Source organism: Ranitomeya variabilis, chromosome 3, assembly GCF_051348905.1.
Source record: "Ranitomeya variabilis isolate aRanVar5 chromosome 3, aRanVar5.hap1, whole genome shotgun sequence".
Lineage (NCBI taxonomy): Eukaryota > Metazoa > Chordata > Amphibia > Anura > Dendrobatidae > Ranitomeya > Ranitomeya variabilis.
The window spans coordinates 675847366-675872532 of NC_135234.1; the positions used below are offsets into that span (position 1 = coordinate 675847366).

At 43.0% G+C, this 25167-nt stretch overlaps 1 pseudogene across 1 annotated transcript in view; it reads left to right on the forward strand.

Annotated features, from left to right (window-relative positions):
* The window catches only part of LOC143817767 (mediator of RNA polymerase II transcription subunit 17-like), a 37377-nt pseudogene extending 34522 nt beyond the window's left edge, over positions 1 to 2855 (forward strand). The window contains exon 13 of the transcript XR_013224183.1: positions 2568 to 2855. The product of XR_013224183.1 is annotated as a mediator of RNA polymerase II transcription subunit 17-like (transcript). The remainder of the gene's footprint in view (positions 1 to 2567) is intronic.
* The last annotated feature ends 22312 nt before the right edge of the window (positions 2856 to 25167 follow it).

The following is a 25167-nucleotide window of genomic DNA, read 5'->3' on the forward strand; positions in this document are numbered from 1 at the left end:
TGAGGGGTGCAGTTTTTAGAATGATGTCACTTTTGGGCATTTTCTGTCATATAGACCCCTCAGTCACTTAACATGTAATGTGGCCCCTAAAAGAAAAAATAATATAATTGTGTAACTTGTGTTGGAAAAATGAATAAAATGCTGCTTAACTTTTAACCCTTCTAACTTCCTAACAAAAAAAAAATTATTGAAAAAATTATCCTGATGTAAAGTAGACATGCGGTAAATGTTTATTATCTATTTTATGTGGTAAAACAATTTGATTTAAGGGCAAAAAAATTAAAATTTGGAAAATTGCTGAATGTTCACTTTTTTGGGGGGCATATTTTTGATATTTTCATAAACGCAAATCAGATCGACCCAAAATGACCACGTAACATGATGCTGGTCAGAATTGTAAAATTGGCCAGTTCACGTAGGCGTCGAAGTGAAGGGGTTAAAGAGAACCTGTCATTTGATTTATGCTTCTCAAACAGCAGGCAGCATGAATCTGAGACCGGCTGCACAATTGAAGCAAGGTATATTTTTCTCTGAAATACTCCAACATTTCAGAGAAAATAAACTTTAAAGGGGTATTCCCATCTCCAAGATGCTATCAAAAAATGTAGTAGGAATAATAATAATATTAATAATAGCAAATTACTACATTTATAATTGGAGGTAAGTTCTTCTGATTCGCTATGTCTCTTTCCTCATGTGCAGGCATTGCAGGGCCTTAGGTATCCATGGTTACATCTACTGATGAAGTGATGGCTAGTTGCTAATGGTTGTAACCATGGATACTTATAGTCCTGCACAAGAGGAAAGATACATAGCGAATCAGAAAAACTATACTACATTTCTAGGAGAGATTTGCTAATTATTATAATATTGTGCAGGCATTGCAGGACTATAAGTATCCATGGTTACAACCATTAGCAACTAGCTATCACTTCATCAGTAGATGTAACCATGGATACCTAAGGCCCTGCAATGCCTGCACATGAGGAAAGAGACATAGCGAATCAGAAGAACTTGCCTCCAATTCTAAATGTACGGTAGTAATTTGTTGTTATTATTATTATTGCAACTACTTATTGGGATAGGATCTTTGAAATTGGAATACCCCTTTTAAAGATCCGTCTGGATTCGTCCTAGACAGACTATTCCCAGCACCATTGCAGATGATTAACAGGTTTCTCCCTTGTACCTGGGTGCAATTGTGCAGCCGGGCCCCCATTCATGCTTCCCGCGGTTTAGAAAGCATGAATCAATGACTGGTTCCCTTTAATAGCCACATTTTAGAGACTCTTGCATTTATCTTTCTTGCTTTTAAATTTTTTTTTTTTTTTTTTTTTTCAAAACTCTCCATTAGAAAATCTTGATTGTTTAAAAGATGGAAAATTAAACTTTCAACATAGTCAAATTACTATTTTTGGCCTCCAGATTTGTTTTGCAGCAACCTTTGCCCTGGGAACCATAAAGGAATGAATGTGTGATGATATCTGTATCTTCTCACAAGTGATTGTTTGGCACCAAGAACATATTCTGTGTGAGCCGAGGCTTTTCACTTCCAGCCTCCCTGCAGGTTCCAGAGAAAACCGCAGAGAATCTCTGTGTCTCCATGAGCTGGTCATAGCCTAAGTCGTCTCCCAGGACCTGCACGGGGCCGACCGTATTCAACACAACAGATGTCCGATCATTGGGGAGCATTAAAGGGAATCTGTCAGCAGCTTTTTGCTATGTAATCTAAGAGCACCATGATGTAGGGACAGGGAGCCCGATTCCAGGCATGTATCACTTACTGGACTACTTTGTGGAGTTTTGATAGAATCCCTGTTTTCTCTGCTGTAAATGTAGCTGTGGTCAGAATGCTGAGCTGTGTATAACTCCGCCCACACCACTGATTGGCAGCTTGCTGACAGCATGCACATGAAGCTGCCAATCTGTGTTGAGGGCGGGGTTATATTAGCCTGACTAGCCTGCACAAGACACCTAGTCCTGGAGTGATTATCTCCTGCTGATAAAACAATGTTTGTTTTGAAACTGCAGCAAGCTGCTGAGCAAGCCGCAGATTTCCCCGTAATCGGGCTCTCTGCCCCTACATTATGCTACTCTCACAATAAACCACAAAAACCTGCTGATAGATTCCCTTTAATCGGAATGTTGCTCTAATTATTATACTGTAAGGTTTAATCTAGATAATTTATTTGATTCTGATCTATTTATCTCTTCTGTATCATGTACATCCATCTGACGTCAAGTGATCAGTTCCCCTCATCTAGGTTATGTATCAGTGTGGCTGCATTTACCAATCGCACATCTAAGTATTGTATATGTACCTATCAACCACACATTGGGGAATCTGCAGGATTTATCACTCAATCAACATTTTTGTTTATCTAATCCACTCTGTAAGCACCCGAGCATGCTCAGATAACGCCTTATAGGACCACGTTCGCTCATCACTAGTGATGTTCCTTTTTTCAGAGGAGTTTTCGTATCGCGGGCTGGCTTAGGGCTGCAGCTTCTAGTGATTAGACCGGTGCTCCTGTATAATCTGGATTTTCTCTATATATCCCTCGCAGTTCGCAACGGACCGGAGAGTGGCCACAAAGTCATGGTGCAGTTCCCTCGATGTCAGAGTAAAGAGCTCCCCAAGAGCGACGTCCTGCAGGACACCAAGTGGAATTACCTGCGAGGACCCTCTAAAGAAGTCCAGTGGAATAAAATGGAGGGGCGCAACTTTGTCTATAAAATGGAATTATTAATGGCTGCACTGACGCCGTGCTAGATTGTGTACGCAGTCTCGATATTCCCAGCAGACAAGTAGGAGATCACCTAAATTGCTTTAATAAACAAGACTTTTTTTTATAGTTTTTTTTTTGTGTCTTTCCTATTTTAATAAGAGGTTGTCTGACTTCAATAGTGATCAGCTGTGATCGCCGAGGTGGTGCTATTACCAGCCACTACAGGTCAAATGTAGTATTACACGGTAGCTGTCCAAAATAAATTGCGGTGCATTAGAGCAGAACAAAAGTATATACGCCGGACCTTGATCTGTTGTCCACATTGGTTCTCCGTGGCAAAGTGACTAGTGTCCTGGGAATTTCCTAGTCTGGAACTTGAAGGAGAATACCCTTGGGACCTCTGGTATCTACTAGGTCCCTGGAAATTCATGACTCAATGCACTCCATGGCATCACGGGGGTCTTCCAGAGGTGCACAAGACGCTGCCATTCGAGTGCCTTCCAAGGAAATTTGCCCATATGCTACGGAGTTACCGACATGGACGTCAAACCAGAGTCCTTCTTATATTGTTTGCTAATCTCAACCATCCTGTAATGCACAGACTCACCATGTCACTGGGGAACCAGTTTCTATAAAGTTCATATATTTTAAGACTTTCAAATTATAGTTGCGCAAAAATGTTTCAACTTCTGGCATTTTTACGACTGTCCAGGCCAGTTCCATCAACGTTCTGAAAAACGGAAGTTTAGGACAAACTCTAAAAGATCATCATTTTTCTGCAAAAGTTTTCAAATTTGTTTCAAGCCAGAATTTTGGAGTAAAGTAGCCCCCCCAAAAAAAAACCCCCAAAAAAACGCTCTATTCATTGTTGTGCTTTTTATGTTTTCTATTTTTTGTTTTGTTTTTTGTTTTTTTTAAGTGGCTTCTAATGGAATCTGTTCCAAGCATATCTTAAAGACTTTGAAGAAATTAAAACTCCTCAAAAATAAAAGCCGCAGAGAATGGTTATGTGCACACGTTTTTTAAACTCAAGTGAACCCCACTATTTTTCAAGCTGAAAACTCTTCAACATACTCAGGGAAGCGGTCTTTTTTTTTTTTTTTTGTTTCTCATGGATTTGTTTCTCAAGGATGGCAAAGGTCACCAAAAGAAGTCCGATCATCTTCTTAGCATTCCCGTTGACTTGTATGGTAAAGTGTCCACTGAGCGGAAAAAAACGAATAAGAATGGACATGTTACTTTTTTGTTAAATTTTTTATTTTTTTTTATTTTTTACATAGACATACAAACTTTTAATAGAATCCACCTGAAAAAAAGAGGTGAATAATACCAGTGATCAATTCCTGAAGCAGTTCCTCTAAAAAAAAAAAAAAAAAATCATCATTTTTGACCACCTTAAAAAATCTGTGTGCACATAGCCTTAAAATAAAATAGTAAGAATCACTGGGTATGTGCACAGTTGCATTTTTTTTTGTTTGTTTTTTTATATCAGAGCAGAAACTTTCCAAATTTCCCCCCCCCCCTAAAAATATAAGTGCAAAACGTCTCAAAAACTTGTAGTTTTTGCTCCAAAAATTTGGCAAAGGTTTTGTGCACATAGCCAATGCTTTTTCTTGCGGTTTGATAGCTATGGGAGATCGTTACCCTCTATAAAAAAAAGTCTACATGCTTTTAACTACTGCAATCTTTTGGAAGAACTTGAATTTCCAGTTTGTTTAGTTTGTATGAAAACTACCGTAATCCTCTGCTAAATATAACGTGCAGATCAGCGGTGCGTGTGCCCAGAGGCCTCCGAAAGATCTAGAAAAGGGTTTCATACAGCGGTGACATGGGAGGAACTTGGCATGTTCTCCCCGCGACTCCGGATAGACTCCCCTATTCACAAAGTTCATACCTACGCTAGAGAAAACTTACTCTGTGACTGCTCATCTATGGAAGCCCAAACCATCAACTTATTCTTGATTTTTCTTGAGGCAACTTTCACTTCAAAATATCAGAACTTCTAGGAAGCAGACCGTGGCGTCGTAAGTGCTACGCTTCCTAAAGCACACGCAAAGGAGTTTTGTTTGTTTATAATTTTGAGCTCCAAAGTCCTTCTTTTTATTCATTTCCAAGGTGAAACTGCTCTGCTGTTCATATAAGGAGATTTTCTTCCTGTCAAGATTTTGAAAAATGCTGGATGGGGGGTCAGAAATGCATGTGATTTATTATTATTTTTGTTTTGTTTTGTTTTTTAAAGCATCTTTTGAACAAAACTTCTACAAACTAGGCACTGTCCAATCAAAAGACTGCAAAAAGAAGAAAGATTTTCAAAAATACTAAGGCTGTGTTCATACTCGGTTCTTTTTTTCTGCAGCAAAAACCTACTCTTTAGGTAGTATACAGCTTTCAAAACACAGGTGTGTTTTTGTTTTTGGTTTGTTGGGGTTTTGTTTTTTTTTTGTTTTTTTTTCAGCGTTTTCTTGCACCTATTTTGTTTGTATTTTGGTGCAGTTCCCATTTTAATAAAGTTAGTCTTATTTACCAAAAACGCAGCAAAGCCTTGTTTATTGCGGTTTGGTTTTTTTTTTGGTTTTGCACTTTCTCGTTTATGTGTGAAAAAAAACAGAAAGAATTGACATGCTGCAAATTTAAAAAATGTTTGTTCTCTTAACCCCTTTCTGACCTCGGACGGGATAGTACGTCCGAGGTCAGATCCCCCGCTTTTATGCAGGGCTCCGCGGTGAGTCCGCATCAAAGCCGGGACATGTCAGCTGTTTTGAACCGCTGACATATGCCCGCAATAGAGACAGGTGGAATCGCGATCCACCCGCAGCCATTAACTAGTTAAATGCCGCTGTCAAACGCAGACAGCGGCATTTAACCGGTGCTTCCAGCCGGGCGTCCGGAAATGAGCGCATCGCCGACCCCCGTCACATGATCGGGGGTCAGCAATGCTTCTGCATTGTAACCATAGAGGTCCTTGAAACCTCTATGGTTACTGATCTCCGGCAGCTGTGGGCGCCACCCTGTGGTCGGCGCTCACAGCACACCTGCATTTCTGCTGCATAGCAGCGATCTGATGATCGCTGCTATATAGCAGAGGTGATCGAGTTGTGCCAGCTTCTAAGCATAGCAAAAGTAAAAAAAAAAAAAAAAAAAAGTGAAAAAAATGTAAAAAAAAATATAAAAGTTTAAATCACCCCCCTCTCGCCCCAATCAAAATAAATCAATTAAAAAAACAAACCTACACATATTTGGTATCGCCCCGTTCAGAATCGCCCGATCTATCAGTAAAAAAAAAGCATTAACCTGATCGCTAAACGGCGTAGGGAGAAAAAAATTCAAAACGCCAGAATTACCTTTTTTTGGTCGCCGCGACATTGCATTAACCCCTTCATGACCCAGCCTATTTTGACCTCAATGACCTGGCCATTTTTTGCAATTCTGACCAGTGTCCCTTTATGAGGTAATAACTCAGGAACGCTTCAACGGATCCAAGCGATTCTGAGATTGTTTTTTCGTGACATATTGGGCTTCATGTTAGTGGTAAATTTAGGTCGATAATTTCTGAGTTTATTTGTGAAAAAAACGGAAATTTGGCGAAAAATTTTGCAATTTTCACATTTTTAATTTTTATTCTGTTAAACCAGAGAGTTATGTGACACAAAATAGTTAATAAATAACATTTCCCACATGTCTACTTTACATCAGCACAATTTTGGAAACAAATTTTTTTTTTGCTAGGAAGTTATAAGGGTTAAAATTTGACCAGTGATTTCTCATTTTTACAACAAAATTTACAAAACCATTTTTTTTAGGGACCACCTCACATTTGAAGTCAGTTTGAGGGTTCTATATGGCAGAAAATACCCAAAAGTGACACCATTCTAAAAACTGCACCCCTCAAGGTGCTCAAAACCACATTCAAGAAGTTTATTAACCCTTCAGGTGTTTCACAGCAGCAGAAGCAACATGGAAGGAAAAAATGAACATTTAACTTTTTAGTCACAAAAATTATCTTTTAGCAACAATTTTGTTATTTTCCCAAGGGTAAAAGGAGAAACTGGACCACGAACGTTGTTGTGCAATTTGTCCTGAGTACGCTGATACCTCATATGTGTGGGTAAACCACTGTTTGGGCACACGGCAGGGCTCGGAAGGGAAGGAGCGCCATTTGACTTTTTGAATGAAAAATTGGCTCCAATCTTTAGTGGACACCATGTCGCGTTTGGAGAGCCCCCGTGTGCCTAAACATTGGAGCTCCCCCACAAGTGACCCCATTTTGGAAACTAGACCCCCCAAGGAACTTATCTAGAAGCATCGTGAGCACTTTAAACCCTCAGGTGCTTCACAAATTGATCCGTAAAAATAAAAAAGTACTTTTTTTCACACAATTTCTTTTAGCCTCAATTTTTTTCATTTTCACATGGGCAACAGGATAAACTGGATCCTAAAATTTGTTGTGCAATTTCTCTTGAGTACGCCGATACCTCATATGTGGGGGTAAACCACTGTTTGGGTGCACAGCAAGGCTCGGAAGGGAAGGCGCCATTTGACTTTTTGAATGGAAAATTAGCTCCAATCGTTAGCGGACACCATGTCGCGTTTGGAGAGCCCCTGTGTGCCTAAACATTGGAGCTCCCCTACAAGTGACCCCATTTTGGAAACTAGACCTCCCATGGAACTAATCTAGATGTGTGGTGAGCACTTTGAACCCCCAAGTGCTTCACAGAAGTTTATAACGCATAGCCATGAAAATTAAAAAATAAGTTTTCTTTTCTCAAAAATGATTTTTTAGCCCACAATTTTTTATTTTCCCAAGGGTAACAGGAGAAATTGGACCCCAAAATTTGTTGTCCAGTTTCTCCTGAGTACGCTGATACCCCATATGTGGGGGTAAACCACTGTTTGGGCACATGCCGGGGCTCGGAAGGGAAGTAGTGACGTTTTGAAATGCAGACTTTGATGGAATGCTCTGCGGGCGTCACGTTGCGTTTGCACTGCCCCTGATGTGCCTAAACAGTAGGAACTCCCCACAAGTGACCCCACTTTGAAAACTAGACCCCCTAGGGAACTTATCTAGATGTGGTGAGCACTTTGAACCCCCAAGTGCTTCACAGAAGTTTATAACACAGAGCCGTGAAAATAATAAATGTTTTCTTTCCTCAAAAATATTTTTTTAGCCCAGAATTTTTTAATTTTCCCAAGGGTAACAGGAGAAATTTGACCCCAAAAGTTGTTGTCCAGTTTCTCCTGAGTACGATGATACCCCATATGTGGGGGTAAACCACTGTTTGGGCACATGCCGGGGCTCGGAAGGGAAGTAGTGACGATTTGGAATGCAGACTTTGATGGAATGGTCTGCGGGCATCATGTTACGTTTGCAGAGCCCCTGATGTGCCTAAACAGTAGAAACCCCCCACAAGTGACCCCATTTTGGAAACTAGACCCCCCAAGGAACTTATCTAGATGTGTGGTGAGCACGTTCAACCCCCAAGTGCTTCACAGAAGTTTACAACGCAGAGCCGTGAAAATAAAAAATAATTTTTCTTTCCTCAAAAAAGATGTTTTAGCAAGCAATTTTTTATTTTCACAAGGGTAACAGGAGAAATGGGAACCCAATATTTGTTGCCCAGTTTGTCCTGAGTATGCTTGTACCCCATATGTGGGGGTAAACCACTGTTTGGGCGCACGTCGGGGCTTGGAAGGGAGGGAGCACCATTTGACTTTTTGAACGCAAGATTGGCTGGAATCAATGGTGGCGCCATGTTGCGTTTGGAGACCCCTGATGTGCCTAAACAGTGGAAACCCCTCAATTCTAACTTCAACACTAACCCCAACACACCCCTAACCTTAATCCCAACTGTAGCCATAAACCTAATCACAACCCTAACCCCAACACACTCCTAACCGCAACCCTAACCCCAACACACCCATAACCCTAATCCCAACCCTAATCCCAACCCTTACCCTAATCCCAACCCTAACCACAACTGTAACCCCAACACACCCCTAACCCTATCCGTAACCCTAACCACAAGCCTAATCTTAACCCTATTTCCAACCCTAGCCCTAATTCCAACCCTAACCCTAAGGCTATGTGCCCACGTTGCGGATTCGTGTGAGATTTTTCCGCACCATTTTTGAAAAATCCGCAGGTAAAAGGCACTGCGTTTTACCTGCAGATTTACAGCGGATTTCCAGTGTTTTTTTGTGCGGATTTCACCTGCGGATTCCTATTGAGGAACAGGTGTAAAACGCTGCGGAATCCGCACAAAATTGACATGCTGTGGAAAATACAACACAGCGTTTCCGCACGGTATTTTCCGCACCATGGGCACAGCGGATTTGGTTTTCCATAGGTGTACATGGTACTGTAAACCTGATGGAAAACTGCTACGAATTCGCAACGGCCGATCTGCTGCGGATCCGCGGCCGATCTGCTGCGGATCCGCGGCCAATCCGCTGCGGATCCGCGGCCAATCCGCTGCGGATCCGCAGCCAAATCCGCACTGTGTGCACATGCCCTAACCCTAACCCTAGTTCTAACCCTAACCCTAGTGGAAAAAGAAAAAAAAATATTTTCTTTTTTTTTTATTATTGTCCCTACCTATGGGGGTGATAAAGGGGGGGGGGGGGGGTCATTTACTATTTTTTTTTTTATTTTGATCAGGTTATATCGCAGTGATCAAAATATACCTGGAACGAATCTGCCGGCCGGCAGATTCGGCAGGCGCACTGCGCATGCGCCCGCCATTTTGGAAGATGGCGGCGCCCATGGAGAAGACGGACGGACGCCCGGAGGCTCGGTAAGTATGAGGGGGGGGGGGATCTGAGCATAACGGGTGGATCGGAGGACGGGGGGTGGCATCGGAGCACGGGGGGAGCGGGCAGGAGGATGAGGGAGCGGACAGGACGACTTAGGGGGGCGGACCACATAACGGAGGACTGGGGAGGAGATCGGTGGGTGTGTGGGGGGGGGGGGACAGATTAGGTTTTCCAGCCATGGCCGATGATATTGCAGCATCGGCCATGGCAGGATTGTAATATTTCACCAGTTTTTTAGGTGAAATATTACAAATCACTCTGATTGGCAGTTTCACTTTTAACAGCTAATCAGGGCGATCGTAGCCACGGGGGGGTGAAGCCACCCCCCCTGGGCTGAAGTACCACTCCCCCTGTCCCTGCAGATCGGGTGAAATTGGAGTTAACCCTTTCACCCGATCTGCAGGGACGCGATCATTCCATGACGCCACATAGGCGTCATGGGTCGGATTGGCACGGGTTTTCATGACGCCTAAGTGGCGTCAAAGGTCGGGAAGGGGTTAAAATGCAATAACGGGCGATCAAAAGAACGTATCTGCACCAAAATGGTATCATTAAAAACGCCAGTTAAGCACGCAAAAAATAAGCCTTCACCTGACCCCAGATCATGAAAAATGGAGACGCTACGGGTATCGGAAAATGGCAAATTTTTATTTTTTTTTTAGCAAAGTTTGAATTTTTTTTCACCACTTAGATAAAAAAGAACTTAGTCATGTTAGGTGTCTATGAACTCGTAATGACCTGGAGAATCATAATAGCAGGTCAGTTTTAGCATTTAGTGAACCTAGCAAAAGAGACAAACAAAAACCAAGTGTGGGATTGCACTTTTTTTTTCAATTTCACCGCATTTGAAATTTTTTTTCCCATTTTCTAGTACACGACATGGTAAAATCAATGATGTCGTTCAAAAGTACAACTCGTCCCGCAAAAAATAAGCCCTCACATGGCCATATTGAAGGAAAAATAAAAAAAGTTATGGCTCTGGGAAGGAGGGGAGTGAAAAACGAACACGGAAAAATGGAAAATCCCAAGGTCATGAAGGGGTTAAATTCAGTCTAGAAAAAAAAAAAACACGTGTGTGCTTGAAATTTCTGCTCTCTCATAGCTTTTCCTAGCACTTTTTAAAATGCAGCTTATTTGCATACAAAAATTCCATGGAAGATGATCACAACATGTCTGATCCCCATTGATCGGCTCTAGTGTGTGGAGAAGCCAAACCGCAAGTGTTGAATATCCCTGCGGTGCCCCCACTGGAGAAATGATGCATTACACAGTACCCATTCATATCACAGGGTGTAGTACAGGATGGCACTAGTCCTCCATAACAAGAGACCCTTTTTTATTTTTACAAGAGATGAGAATTCTGAAAACTAATAATGGTTCCTTCTTGGTTGATCTATGACTAAGACCTCGTTCAGTACTTCGTCAGTATTTTACATCAGGATTTGTGGGTGATAAATACAGAAGTGGTGACAGGTTTCTATTATACTTTTCCTCTGATTGTTCCACTCCTGGTTTTGTCTTACAAAATACTGATGTAAAATACTGACCAAATACTGAACGTGGCCTAAAACATCCTATAGGGGCACCCGAATCCTGTTTGCATCTCGCAGTGTTCTTTGTATATGATAGACCGTCATCAGTACTGAGTGCACATCCAATACGTTTTTTGTAGTAGAAAAATAAAAAGTTTTGGTGCACAATTTTTTTTTTTTTTTTAAATGCAGAAATAACATCAACTTTATGCAATTTTACATCCCTGTTGCTGCGCGTGGATAGCCATGGCAATACATTTTAGTAATGGTGGTCATAAAAAATGGGTTAACATTTGTGTAACTCCGTGAGACACTTTGGTATTGTTCAGAGCAGATAAGTGCAACAGAGTCACAAAAGTGACTTTAAAATGTCATCTCCTAATAACGTCGCCCCTTTATGGATGGGCCGACCAACGCTCTCCTTTATTTAAATAGATCATATATGAATCCTAAATGGAAACGACAGCCCCAGTTCAGCGCTGTCCCTAGGCTTGTGCCCCATTTCTGGACCTGCTCTGTGTTTGTACATGTGTCCCCAGAGGCGTAGCTAAGGGGTTTGGTTCAGGGGGTTTAAACTTCTGAGCTGGTCCCTAGCCAGGTAACCCTGATTATAACTATGATTGTCATTCACTTTCTCATCTTTTTCCATCTGGCTCAGACCGACATGGCAGCTTCTTCCAGCCAGGACTCGTCTGCAAAGATTACAACAAATCCAGTGCTGATTTTGCCATTTTTTTCCACCTACAAAGAATAGAGAGGTCTGTAATGTTTATCGTAGGTACACTTCACTTGTGAGAGTCAGAAGCTAAAAATAAGAACCAGAAACTCACATTGTATGATTTTTACGTAATTAATTTGCATTTTATTGCATGAAATAAGTATTTGATGCAATAGAAAAACGGAACTTAATATTTGGTCCAGAAACCTTTGTTTGCATTTACAGAGATCAGACTTTTCCTGTAGATCTTCACCAGGTTTGCACACACCGCAGAAGGGATTTTGTCCCACTCCTCCATACAGATATTCTCCAGATCTTTCAGGATTTGGGGCTGTTGCTGGGCAACATTAAATTTCAGCTCCCTCCAGAGATGTTCTATTAGGTTCAGGACTGGAGACTGGCTAGACCACTCCAGGACCTTGAAATGCTTTTTATGGAGCCACTCCTTAGTTGCCCTGGCTGTGTGTTTTGGATCATTGTCATGCTGGAAGACCCAATCTCAACCCATCTTCAAGGCTCTTACTGAGGGAAGGAGGTTGATGGCAAAAATCTTGCAATTCATGACCCCCATCCATCCTCCCTTCAATACGCTGCAGTTGTCCTGTCCCCTTTGCAGATAAGCACCCCCAAAAAATGATGTTTCCCCCACCATGCGTCATGGTTGGGATGGTGTTCTCGGGGTTGTACTCGTCCTCCTCCCTTCAAACACAGCAAGTGGAGTTGGTACTAAAAAGTTCTGTTTTGGTCTATGACCACATGACCTTCTCCCATGCCTCCTCTGGATCATACAGATGGTCATTGGCGAACTTCAAATGGACCTGGACATGTGGTGTCGTGAGCAGAGGGGACCTTGCGTGCCCTGCAGGATTTTAATTCATGATGGCATAGTGTGTTACTAACGGTAATGTTTGAGACTGTGGTCCCAGCTCTCAACATGTCATTGGCCAGGTCCTTCTGTGTTGTTCTGGGCTGATTCCTGACCTTTTCCCAGAATCATCCTTGCCACTTGAGGTGAGATCTTGCATGGAGCCCCAGACCGAGGAAGATTGGCAGTCATCTTGTGTTTTTCCATTTTCTAATAATTGTGCCAATAGTTGTCGCCTTCTCACCAAGCTGCTTGCCTATTGTCCTGTAGCCCATCCCAGCCTTGTGCAGGTCCACAATGTTAACACTGGTGTCCTTAGACAGCTCTTTGGTCTTGGCCATGGTGGAGATGTTGGAGTGTGATTGAGTGTGTAGACAGGTGGCTTTTATACATGTAATGAGTCCAAACAGGTGCAATTAATACAGGTAATGGGTACAGAGTAGGAGGCTTCTTACAGAATTACTAAGAGGTCTGTGAGAGCCAGAAATCTTGCTGGTTGGCAGGTGATAAAATACCTAATTAAATTGCATTTTATTGCATGAAATATCTACAAATCATACAATGTGATCTTCTGGATTTTTTTTTTTTTAAGATTCTGTCTCTCACAGGTGAAGTGTACCTACAATAACAATTACAGACCTCTCCATTCTTTGTAGGTGGGAAAACTTGCAAAATCAGCAGTGTGTCAAATAATTACTTTTCCCACTGTATATTACTTCTCACATTTCCAGCACTGTCCCCATCTATCCCCAACCTTCACAAACTCCTCATTCTGCTGATCCCCCCAATGCTGAGCCACGGCTGCCGTATGTGCCCCTATTACTGCATCTACTGTGTGCCCTCTAATTTTCCTCCTACTGGAGCCCTAGATTCAATGCACTCATAAACTATACTGTCAATAAAAGTGCCCTTTGAACACTGTAAGATACCCCCACAGTGAATACACGCACAGTATAATGACCCTACTGTTCCCCACCCCTCTACTCACCTGGAAAAGTATGGTGACCGCCAACATAGTATGATCCCCCAACTGTGACCCCCACACAGCCTTCCATGCAGTATAATGGGCCTACATACAGTGTAATGGCCTCACATAGTATTATGGGACTCACACATGCCTTCACACTGTATAATTGCATACAGTATAAAGGCTCTCACATAACCCTCCAAATATTATAATAGCCCCCACATAGCCTTCATATAATGCCCCCCATAGTCCTCCATATACCTTAGTGCACTCCTCATCATCCTACATATTGTATAATGCACTCCCCATAGTCCTCCATATAGTATAATGGACCCCACAGTCCTCCATACAGTATAATGGACCCCATAGTCCAGCATATAGTATAATGCACTCTCCATAGTCCTCCATGCAGTATTCTGATCACCACCATTTTCTCACTCATTTAAAAAAAAATGTAATACTTGCCTCTCCTCCTTGTACCCCCGCTGCTCTGGTCTGCAGCTTTCTCCTGAAGTACTGCACATCTTAGGCTTCTTTCACACTTGCGTCGGAACGGGCCCGTCGCTAAGCGTCGGCGCGGGTCCGTCGCTAAGCGTCGGCGCGACGTACCGACGCACGTTGTGAAAATTTGTCAGAACGTGGGCAGCGGATGCAGTTTTTCAACGCATCCGCTGCCCATTGTAAAGTCCCGGGGAGGAGGGGGCGGAGTTCCGGCCGCGCATACGCGGTAGGAAATGGCGGACCCGACGTACGACAAAACATTCCCTTGAACGTATTTTCGTGCCGGCGGTCCACCAAAACACGACGCATCCAGTGCACGACGGATGCAACGTATGGCCATACGTCACAATACGTCAGCAAAACAAGTCTATGGGCAAAAAACGGATCCTGTGTGCACATTTGCAGGATCCGTTTTTTCCCCAAAACGGCGCATTGCGACGGACATCACACGACTCAAGTGTGAAAGAAGCCTTAGCGTAGCAGGCGCCATGTAGTGACATTACCAAGCCCGCTGCGCTGAGACACCAGACGCCGAGGAAGAGTGATGGGAGAGGGACACTCCCCCTTTCTTCATTGCTTTCAATATATATATATATATATATATATATTTGCACTTCTAAACTTGCAATGATGGCCGGAGCCCGGTGCCTCTTGAAAGAAGGAATTGGCTTGGAGCGCTGGTATCTTTCTCTTATTTATGGACCTTTCAATGAAGGTAAAATAAGTATTTTCCGCATAACATCCCATCGAAGCGATTCCAGCTTGCTGGCAGGATGAAGCAAGCGAAAGGTCGACAGGTCCCATTAGGTCAGCTTCAATTTTCCAGTTCAGCGTCACTGGAGGGGAGTGTTGTGGGGGGAGACGTTGTTTTCCCCCTCAGCAGAGATGAGCTCTTTCTGCATCAGTCCTCACTATTGGATGGTATCAGACATGATTTGTTCACGTAATGATAATATGCGCACAAAGCAGACTCTATAGCATCGCACGGCAGCATGGCGGATGGCCTCTTTTTGTTGGATTTGAGCTCTCCGTTTTCTCATATGTAAACACATCAAAGGAAAAACCCACAACTCGCAAGTAAAACATTCCCACATCTGTGTCAACATCTCGGCGGGAGGCTCCCAGCAGCTCATTCCGCTGCACCGCTGTGCTTAAGTAATAATACATAACGTGACACGGCAGGCCTGCACCGCAGATTAGGAAAAATCCAACCACAAACCGCTCCACATTTTTAAAGGGGTTCTCCTGTAAAAACAAGTCATCAGAAATCCACAGGATAGGCGCTAACTTGCTGATAGTGGGAGATCGGCACTAGTGAAGTGCGAACGTGCTCGGATAAGGAGTTATCTGCCATGCTCGGGTGCTAACCGAGTGTCTTCAGCGTGCTCCACATGGGCGAACATACCGCCGGTTCTACCGATGCGGCTGCACCGGGGTCCGGAGGCTCGAGGGACCCCTGCAGGGCTGCTATTAGAGGGCAATCTGGCCAGTTTATTGCCCTCATGTGCAGCGGGCAGGAAGCAAGCCCTGCAGCTCCGCTGCCTGCAAGAGAAAATGGCAGCGGAGCTGAGCTGCAGGTAATGGATCCGTCCTGCTTACTGCCCGCGCTTCCGGTCTCATACAGCAGCAGCTGAATGACCATCATTCAGCGCCATGACTGTGCGAGATAGGAAGCTGCCGGCGATGGTGCGGCTTCAGGATACCATGCGCAGAGGCGTGAGGTGAGGCGACTGTGTGTATGCAGAAAGGTGAATGGTGCTGTGTGTGTGTGTGTGCGCAGAGAGGTGAATGGTGCTGTGTGTGTAGGTGGAGGAGAGGGCAATGATGGGGGTGATGGGACAGAAGGCAATGATTGGGTTGACAGAGAGGGCAATTATGGGGTGATGGGGCAGAAGGCAATGATTGGGTTGACAGGGCAATGATGGGGAGAAAGCAATGATGGTGGTGGAAAGGGCAATAATGGGGGTGGTGGAGGAGGAAATTATGGAGGTGGTGAATGGGCAATAATGGGGTGCTGGGGGAAAAGAATGATGGTGATGGTGGAAAGGGCAATGATGGGGATGGTGGGGGAGGAGGAAATGATGGAGGTCATGGAATGGGTAATGGGGAATAGACAATGATGGCAGTGGAAAGGACAATGATGGGGTGGTGGGGACAAGGCAATGATGGAGGTGGTGGAATGGGTAATGATGGGGTGGAGTGGGTAATGATCGGGTGGTGGGGAGGAGGAAATGATGGAGGTTGTGGAATGGGCAATAATGGGGTGGTGGAAAGAAATCAATGATGGTGGTGGTGAAGAGGGCAATCATGGGGGTGGGGGAGAGCGCAATAATGGGATGCGGGGGGAGGAGGACAATGAAGGGTGTGGGGGATTGGGATGGGAGGAAGGAGGATATATAATTGATTTAGGAACGAGGGAGGTTGAGGAAGACGTTATTATCATTTATTATGTCTAACACAGTCCCTTACTATAAAGTGTACTCACTTATTATGTATAGCACAGTCCCTTAGTGTATAGTGTACTCACTTATTATGTATAACACCATCCTTAGTTACAGGGGTTGGCAAAATGAGGGAAACACCTGGAAATATCAACAAAAGTTAGTTTAATTTGGTATAGGTTCACCTTTTGCGGCGATTATAGCCTCAATTCTCCGAGGTATGGATTCATACAAAGTGTGAATTGTTTCCAAAGGAATTTTAGCCCATTCTGCAGTTAAAACACCCTCCAGTTCTTTGAGCGACGATGGCGGCGGAAATCAACGTCTAACTTGAATCTCTAAAATCGACCATAAATGCTCAATAATGTTGAGGTCTGGGGATTGTGGGGGCCAGATGAGATGCTCAACTTCATTAGAATGTTCCTCGCGCCATACTTTAATGATTCTAGCTGTATGAATTGGTGCATTATCATCCTGAAATATGGCGTTCCCCTCCGGGAACAGTGCTTGAAGCATTGGGTGCACTTGGTTGCCCAAAATGCCTAAATAATCTCGGCTGTTAATTCTTCCATGAAGGGATATCATTGGCCCGGCGGATCTCCATGAAATAGCACCCCAGATCATCACAGAACCTCCGCCATGTTTTACGGTTGGGAGAAGGCAGCCTGGATGGAATGCTTCTTTCGGCTGTCTCCAAGCGTACATTCGGCCGGAGTTCGGAAATAGGGTAAACGATGATTCCTCTGAGAATATCACATGATTCCACTGCTCGAGGGACCAATTCTGGAGGTTTCTCCACCACTCTAAACGCTTGGAAACATTTGTCATTGAGAGCAGCGGTTTTCTAATTGCAGCTCTTCCGTGGAATCCAGATTTGTGCAGCTCCCGGCGAACAGTTTTCATGGGAACTGGGTTCTGTAGGTGTTCATTGAGCTCAGCAGTAATTTTCGGAGCCGTGGTCTTGCGATTCTCTCTCACAATTCGCTTTAGAGTCAGACGGTCTCTCTCAGTCAACTTTGACTTTCGTCCGGACCTGTGCTTTGCTGCCGACATTTTTCCTTCTCTTTCAAACACAGTCATTGCTTTGGAGACAGTACCTCACCAAGCATTCGGGCACTTTCTGTTACACTAGCGCCTGCCATACGAGCACCAACAATTTGGCCTCTTTGAAAATCTGAGAGGTCTGCCATTGGTATCAGGTTTTCATCCATGTACTTACAATTATGCAAAACAAACAGTTAATTTACATACACATATCACATAACACAAATAATCAACTACAAAACATTACCATATGTCACAGTTTGCATGTTTAGAACATGTTCGAAGATTATTATGCCAAAATGTTAGGTGTTTCCATTATTTTGTCCAACCCCTGTACATAGTTTCCTCTTTTCTTATGTATAACACCGTCCCTTATTACATACCATCCTCTCTAGTTATATATGGTGCCGTCCCTTATTATATAGCTTCCTCTGCTCTTATGTACAGTGCTGTCTTTTAAAAAGTGCATTCTTTTTATTTTTGTTATTCACAGTGCCCTCTTTTATTACATAGTCCCGTCTCTTGTTAGATGTAAAATGACTACTGACGGAGGAGCCGGTGACCAGACGACCAGTCCATCAGCTCCTCCTTTAGAAAAGAAGCTTTCCCATGCTTCATCAGCCATCATTGCATTAACACAGTACAGCTAACAAAACAGGACGGTATGTAATAAAAAAACAGGGCTCTATAAAATCCAATATGTAAGGGACGGTGCAGTACACAACGAGAGGACTGTATAATAAGGGACGGCAATATACATAATAAAGGATAATAAATGTGTGCGTGGCTATATATATATAGCTTTGTCGCCTTAAAAGGAGGGGGGCGCCGACACGTTTCCTACACAGGGGCCCCAAGCTGTCTGTGTCTGCCCCTGGTGCTCCAGTAATATGTTCGAGTCCTTGTGGCAGCATGTCTAGTGGCTGTTAGACAGCCGCAACACATGTATGGATTGCCTAACAAACAGTCAATCCCTGCATGTGCTGAGGCTGTCGAGCAGCCATGAGACATGCATATGCGGAGACTTAAACATATTATTGGAGCATGCCGAAGTCACTCGGTTAGTCCCCGAGCATGCTCATATAACACCTTATCCCAGCACATCGCTCATCACTAATCGACACAAAGGGGCACTCTTATCAACGAAAATGAGCACCAGTTACCATTGCCGACCGCCACTCCATCCATTCCCTATGGGGCAACTCTGTTGAGAATGAATGAATGGAGCGGCGGTCGGGCATGTTCAGGGGTGCCCTATTCTTATGGGGATTCAATTTCCCTGTTCTGCTAATCAGTACAGGTTTCAGAGGTCGGACCCCCATGACCTATAAGTTATGGCCTAGCCTGTTGATGGTTGGTAAGTTAACCTATCTTCACTGGACAACCTCTTTAAGGCTTCTCATTTTCGGTGACTGTGCCAACCCTGAGATCGAGCTGTTGAGTGAATTGAGTGGTAACCAGCCTTAGAGAATTTTTTTTTTTTCCAGAAAACACACTTTTTCTTTGACCTTGTCTGGTCTTGCTGGAAATCTCTATTTAAAAGGTTTGTGCCCTTTCAACACATTTTTTCCCATAGGCCACGTTCACATGTTCAATATTGGTCAGTATTTTACCTCAGTATTTGTAGCCAAAACCAGGAGTGGAACAATCAGAGGAAAAGTATAATAGAAACATATGCACCACTTCTGCATTTATCACCCACTCCTGGTTTTGGCTACAAATACTGATGTAAAATACTGACCAAATACTGTTAGTGTGAACGTGGCCATAGGCTCAGTGAATGTTTCATGTACACATGCCCTGTTAGAGCCATAATTGTGATCCAATTTTCATCTGTTTTTGGTTTGTTTGGCATCCGTTTTCTTCATATGCATAAAAAAATGCTTTAAGATTAAAGGGGTATTCCCATCTCTAAGATTATATAATAATAATATCCAAATATGTAGGTGCAATAATAATATTAGCAAATACATGCAATTAGAAATGTGGTATAGTTCTTCTGATTCGCTGTGTCACTTACCCCATGTGCAGGGCATTGCAGTATCCATGGTTACAACCACTCATATAGCGGCAGTAGCTAGTGGTTGTAACCAGGGATACCTAAGCTACTGCAGTGCCCTGCACACACAGTAAGTGGCAGTGACTTCTGATTCACCATACACAATAGTTGTATTCTGCTTCCCGAAGAAGCAGAGGGACATCACAGCATTTAAAATGGTTAAAATCCTCTAGGTAGGCAAAGAAAGTTGTGTAAAATAAAAAAAAATAAATAAATAAAAGTAAAAAATAAATCCAAAACCCAGATTTAAAGTCCCCCCCCAAAAAAAAATTGCAATAAAAAGTGACCAATCTACTATAATTGTCTAAGGGCCACTTTCGTCTTTCTGTCTGTCTGTCACGGAAATCCCAAGTCGCTGATTGGTCGTGGCAAAACAGCCACGACCAATCAGCGACAGGCACAGTCCGGCGGCGAAATGGCCGCTCACTACTCTTTTGCCGTCAGTGCCCGCTCCATACTCCCCTGCAGTCAGCACTCACACAGGGTTAATGGCAGCGTTACACCGCGTTATGCCAGGCCTTTTCCGCTCCTCGCGTCGCTCCGGTGACCGGTCCATGCATTGCGGTCTCGCGAGATGATGACGTAGCAGTCTCGCGAGACCGCTACGTCATCTGTTATGATCCGGTGACTTTGGAGCCGCATGAAACTTTCTCTGGAGTAGGTGGAAACTGTACTGACCGCAAACCCTGAACTAACACCGCAACTAGAAGTAGCCGTGGGGTGTGCCTAACAAACCCTAGACACCTCGACACAGCCGGAGGACTAAATACCCCTATAGATAGAAATAGGAATACTACCTTGCTTCAGAGCAGAAACCCAAAGGATAGGCAGCCCCCCACGAATATTGACTGTGAGTAGGAGAGGAAAGACACACGCAGGCAGAAAACAAAATTCAGCAAAAGAGGCCACTCTAGCTAAATAGGGAAAGATAGGACAGAATACTAAGCGGACAGTATTAAAACCCTTCCAAAAATATCCACAGCAGATAATACAAAAAGTTCCACAATCTAACTAAAGACATGGAATGTATATCTGCAACTCCTGAGAATCCAACAAGACTGAGAAAATACTGACACAATCTAAGCTGGACAAAAAACAATGAATAGAACTGAATTATTAAGCACACAGCATGTGTGCCACAAAAACAAACCAGACACTTATCTTTGCAGATTTGGCAGCAAGGCAGAAGGAACTAAACAAGGACCAACACCTCCCAAAACCATGGACAACTGGCAAGGACTAATGAATCCTGCACGCCTAAATACCCCAGTCAGAGCTGCAATCAGCAGATACACCTGACCAGGACTGCAACCCAGGGGCAACTGCATTACCACCTACAACCACCGGAGGGAGCCCAAAAGCAGAATTCACAACAGTACCCCCCCCCCCTTGAGGAGGGGTCACCGAACCCTCACCAGAGCCCCCAGGCCGATCAGGACGAGCCAGATGAAAAGCATGAACCAAATCAGCAGCATGGACATCAGAGGCAAAAACCCAAGAATTATCCGATACTGAAGCCTCCGCCTCGAAAAACGAGAATCCAAAATCTTCTCAACCACATACTCCAACTCCCCATCAACCAACACAGGGGCCGGAGGATCAACAGAGGGAATAACGGGTACCACATATTTCCGCAATAAAGATCTATGGAAGACATTATGGATAGCAAAAGAGGCCGGAAGCGCCAATCGAAAAGACACCGGATTAATAATCCCAGAAATCCTATAAGGACCAATAAACCGAGGCTTAAACTTAGGAGAAGAAACTTTCATAGGAACATGACGGGAAGACAACCAAACCAGATCCCCAACCCGAAGCCGGGAACCAACACACCGACGACGGTTAGCAAAACGCTGAGCCTCCTCCTGAGACAACACCAAATTGTCCACCACATGAGCCCAAATCTGCTGCAACCTGTCAACCACAGAATCCACACCAGGACAGTCAGAAGGCTCAACCTGCCCAGAAGAAAAACGAAGATGAAAACCAAAATTACAAAAAAAAGGCGAAACCAAAGTAGCCGAACTAGCCCGATTATTAAGGGCAAACTCGGCCAATGGCAAAAAGGCCACCCAATCATCCTGATCAGCAGACACAAAGCATCTCAAATAAGTCTCCAAGGTCTGATTAGTTCGCTCGGTTTGGCCATTTGTCTGAGGATGAAATGCAGAGGAAAAAGATAAATCAATGCCCAGCTGTTGGAAGACAACATGGACAATGTGCGTACCATAGACATATATTGAATTTATGAGTGCTGACTATGTCCAGGACTCTGTTGATGAGATACCTATTGGGCGGTCAGGCCTGTGTTCTTTTGTGTGATGTCCTTTGTTTTAGTGATAAGACAGAGGTGCATCTACATACGAAATGAATATTGGCCCTAAAGCCTAATGGAGGACACAGGTATACACTGTGGAAATCTTGAATGAATAGCCTCTATCCTGTTTGAGACCTATCATTATCTACATATGTACACAACTCCTGTGGGTTTCCATTATAAGCCGGTGGTCCTGAGATAGACATCCTGTCTTCGGCCTATGGATATGTATATTGATATACAATGCCTGTGGTGTTTGGGTGACAAACCATTGTTCTTTGAATGGACATCTTGGAGCCATCCCAAATGGGGTTGAACTGTCCTACACAAGAACTTTCTTCCCAAGTACGAGGATGCCATCTGCAGGAAGGTGATGATTACTGCAGCCAATGACAGTGTTCACATTGCCGGAAGATGATTGGACATTTGACACAGAAGATACCGGAAGCAAGGGTGGAGTCATGGCTTGTATGTGGGTGTGGATGTGAAATATTGGTATAAATGGAGGAGAATCAAGGCCATCTCTCTCTCTCATTATTGCCATGAAGAATCATTGCTAAGTATACTTGTAGATATTTGTATTTGTATTTTCTCTAATTATAGGACATTGAAGAAAAGGTTTTAATGTTATTATTTGAATTGTCTTACTACTATCTTATTTTACTTGTTATTAAATATCTTTATCATTTTCCCAAACTGGAGTTATTGATTGTATAGGAAATATTCAGGACAGGATACAGGATGGGAAATCACATCCAACATTTGGCACCCCAGATGGGACGGCTCCAAGATGTCCATTCAAAGAACAATGGTTTGTCACCCAAACACCACAGGCATTGTGTATCAATATACATATCCATAGGCCGAAGACAGGATGTCTATCTCAGGACCACTGGCTTATAATGGAAACCCACAGGAGTTGTGGAATCAACTCACATTGAACACTCTGGAGATATCGGTCAGGGTATATTACCCAACAAGGAATATGAGAATGTATTATTTACACACCCAGACATAACCATTGATGCAAATAGCGACTACAAAGTCAATGGTGTTAAAAGTAGGACAGTGAGACTGATACCAGAGGGTAGAAAGGTAACTGGGAGATATTATCAGGGTCCCAGCAATCAGTACAGTGTTGTCTTTTCTTTTGGGAGAGTCAATCATAGCTCTAGTACCCAGAGATTAACATATATGGAAGGTGTACAAAATATAGATCCAGAATCACTACAGCCATTCATGAAGGCTATAGTGTATGTAAATGAAACTGGGTACTGGTTGGGGAAGAGTCTAAGTTACCTAACAAAAATGAGGAAAAGGGGATAGATTATGGGTTTTTTAGTGACAACTTAAAAGAAGGAGAATATTTGTTTGTATGTGGTATATATTGGCATAATAATATACACCCAATGTCCAGGCCAAAAAGGATTATTCTCACATATCGTGAGGCATACATTGGAGATGCTACAGAGGTAGGAATATGTCTTGGGCTCTAGTCTGTACACAAGGACAAATGGAATTATCAACTAACATTAAGCTAGCAGTACAATCTATGATGGACAATGGCCATTTGAGTGGTTGTCTCAAGCCACTACCGTGCTACCTGAACTCATGAGTTGTACACATTCAAAATGGTGGGTGAATGCATGGGTTGGGTGCAACAACTATGATTTTGAGAAATGCTATGCTTCTTCATTTATTCCATATACTAATTCACCTTTAGAGCTCATACATAAAGTTAATTCACTAGGCATTTTAACTGGAGATTCTACATTACTACACTCTAGATTAGAACATCCTCAAGTAATTAGGAGAAATGGAAAGTAGAAACAGGTTGACACTTCTCTTTGCATACAAAGGAATCATAATGTTCTATGTATGCCAGGACAGTTTAGGTTAGTTGAAGACAAATGCTGGAGTAATTCATCCACTTGTATTCTAGATGGGGAATCAATCTCAAAAGACAAAGCACCAGTCTTCTGCCTAGGGCATCAAAGAGCTTGTTTCTTTCTCCTAAGTACCGACAATGTATCTATAACAACACAACATTGTTATGTAATGACATCTGTAGCTAGGGGAGCATGGTGCACTCTTAGTGGAGTTACAAAAATAAAGACACCTAACTGGGATTATGTAATTCCTACTATTGCTAATCTGTCAATTGATCTGAAATACCACACTCCAGTTAATTTGCAAGCCTTAAGCCTAGGAATAGGGAAAGAACTTGGAGAATGGTTGGTAAAATTTAATAGGGATGAATATTTGTTGATGAAGCTTAATCAAGAAAAGACAAATGCCACAATTCTATTACATCATGACCAAAATGAACTAAAGGAAGTTACCCATCTGTTGGAAAATAATGCTAAGGGTTATTGGTGGGAGGTAATTTTCGGTCATTCAAATGCAGCAAATGGCATACTGAATTATTTAATCCATCCGATTGTTATATTGCTTATTGTTTCTGTAATTCTAATCCTTTTACAAGTCTATATGTGCTGTGTTACCCGTTACCTATATAGGAAGATTCAAAGTTTAACTGTGAAAGGACAAGCCAATGTCAAAATTGCATCATGTGATACAGATGTACAAATTCCCATTGAATTAAAAGAAATTGTAATATGTGAGAACTGTGGCAGAAGAGGGCACAGTAAAAAAGGTTGTTTGATTCCAAAACGAAACCTATGAGTAAATCCTAGTACGAAATTGATATCCTATCACAAATTATGAAATTGTTTTCTATGATTTTTTGTGTGATGTAATGATCATATGTGTACTGTGATGTGTATTTTTTTTTTCATGCCTCCTTCAATGTCCTAATAGAAATCAAGTTATAACAAAGTTAATTTTTTTTTGGAGTGAATGTTGGCAACTGGTGAGTGAATGCGTCAAGACTCCTTGCCCTAAGAAGAAGCAACTACAGTGGTGAAGAGGATTCTGGATTTGTGGCCCTTTAACAGTTATGTGTCATTCAGACACAAAGGGGGGTATGTTGGAAGACAACATGGACAATGTGCGTACCATAGACATATATTGAATTTATGAGTGCTGACTATGTCCAGGACTCTGTTGATGAGATACCTATTGGGCGGTCAGGCCTGTGTTCTTTTGTGTGATGTCCTTTGTTTTAGTGATAAGACAGAGGTGCATCTACATACGAAATGAATATTGGCCCTAAAGCCTAATG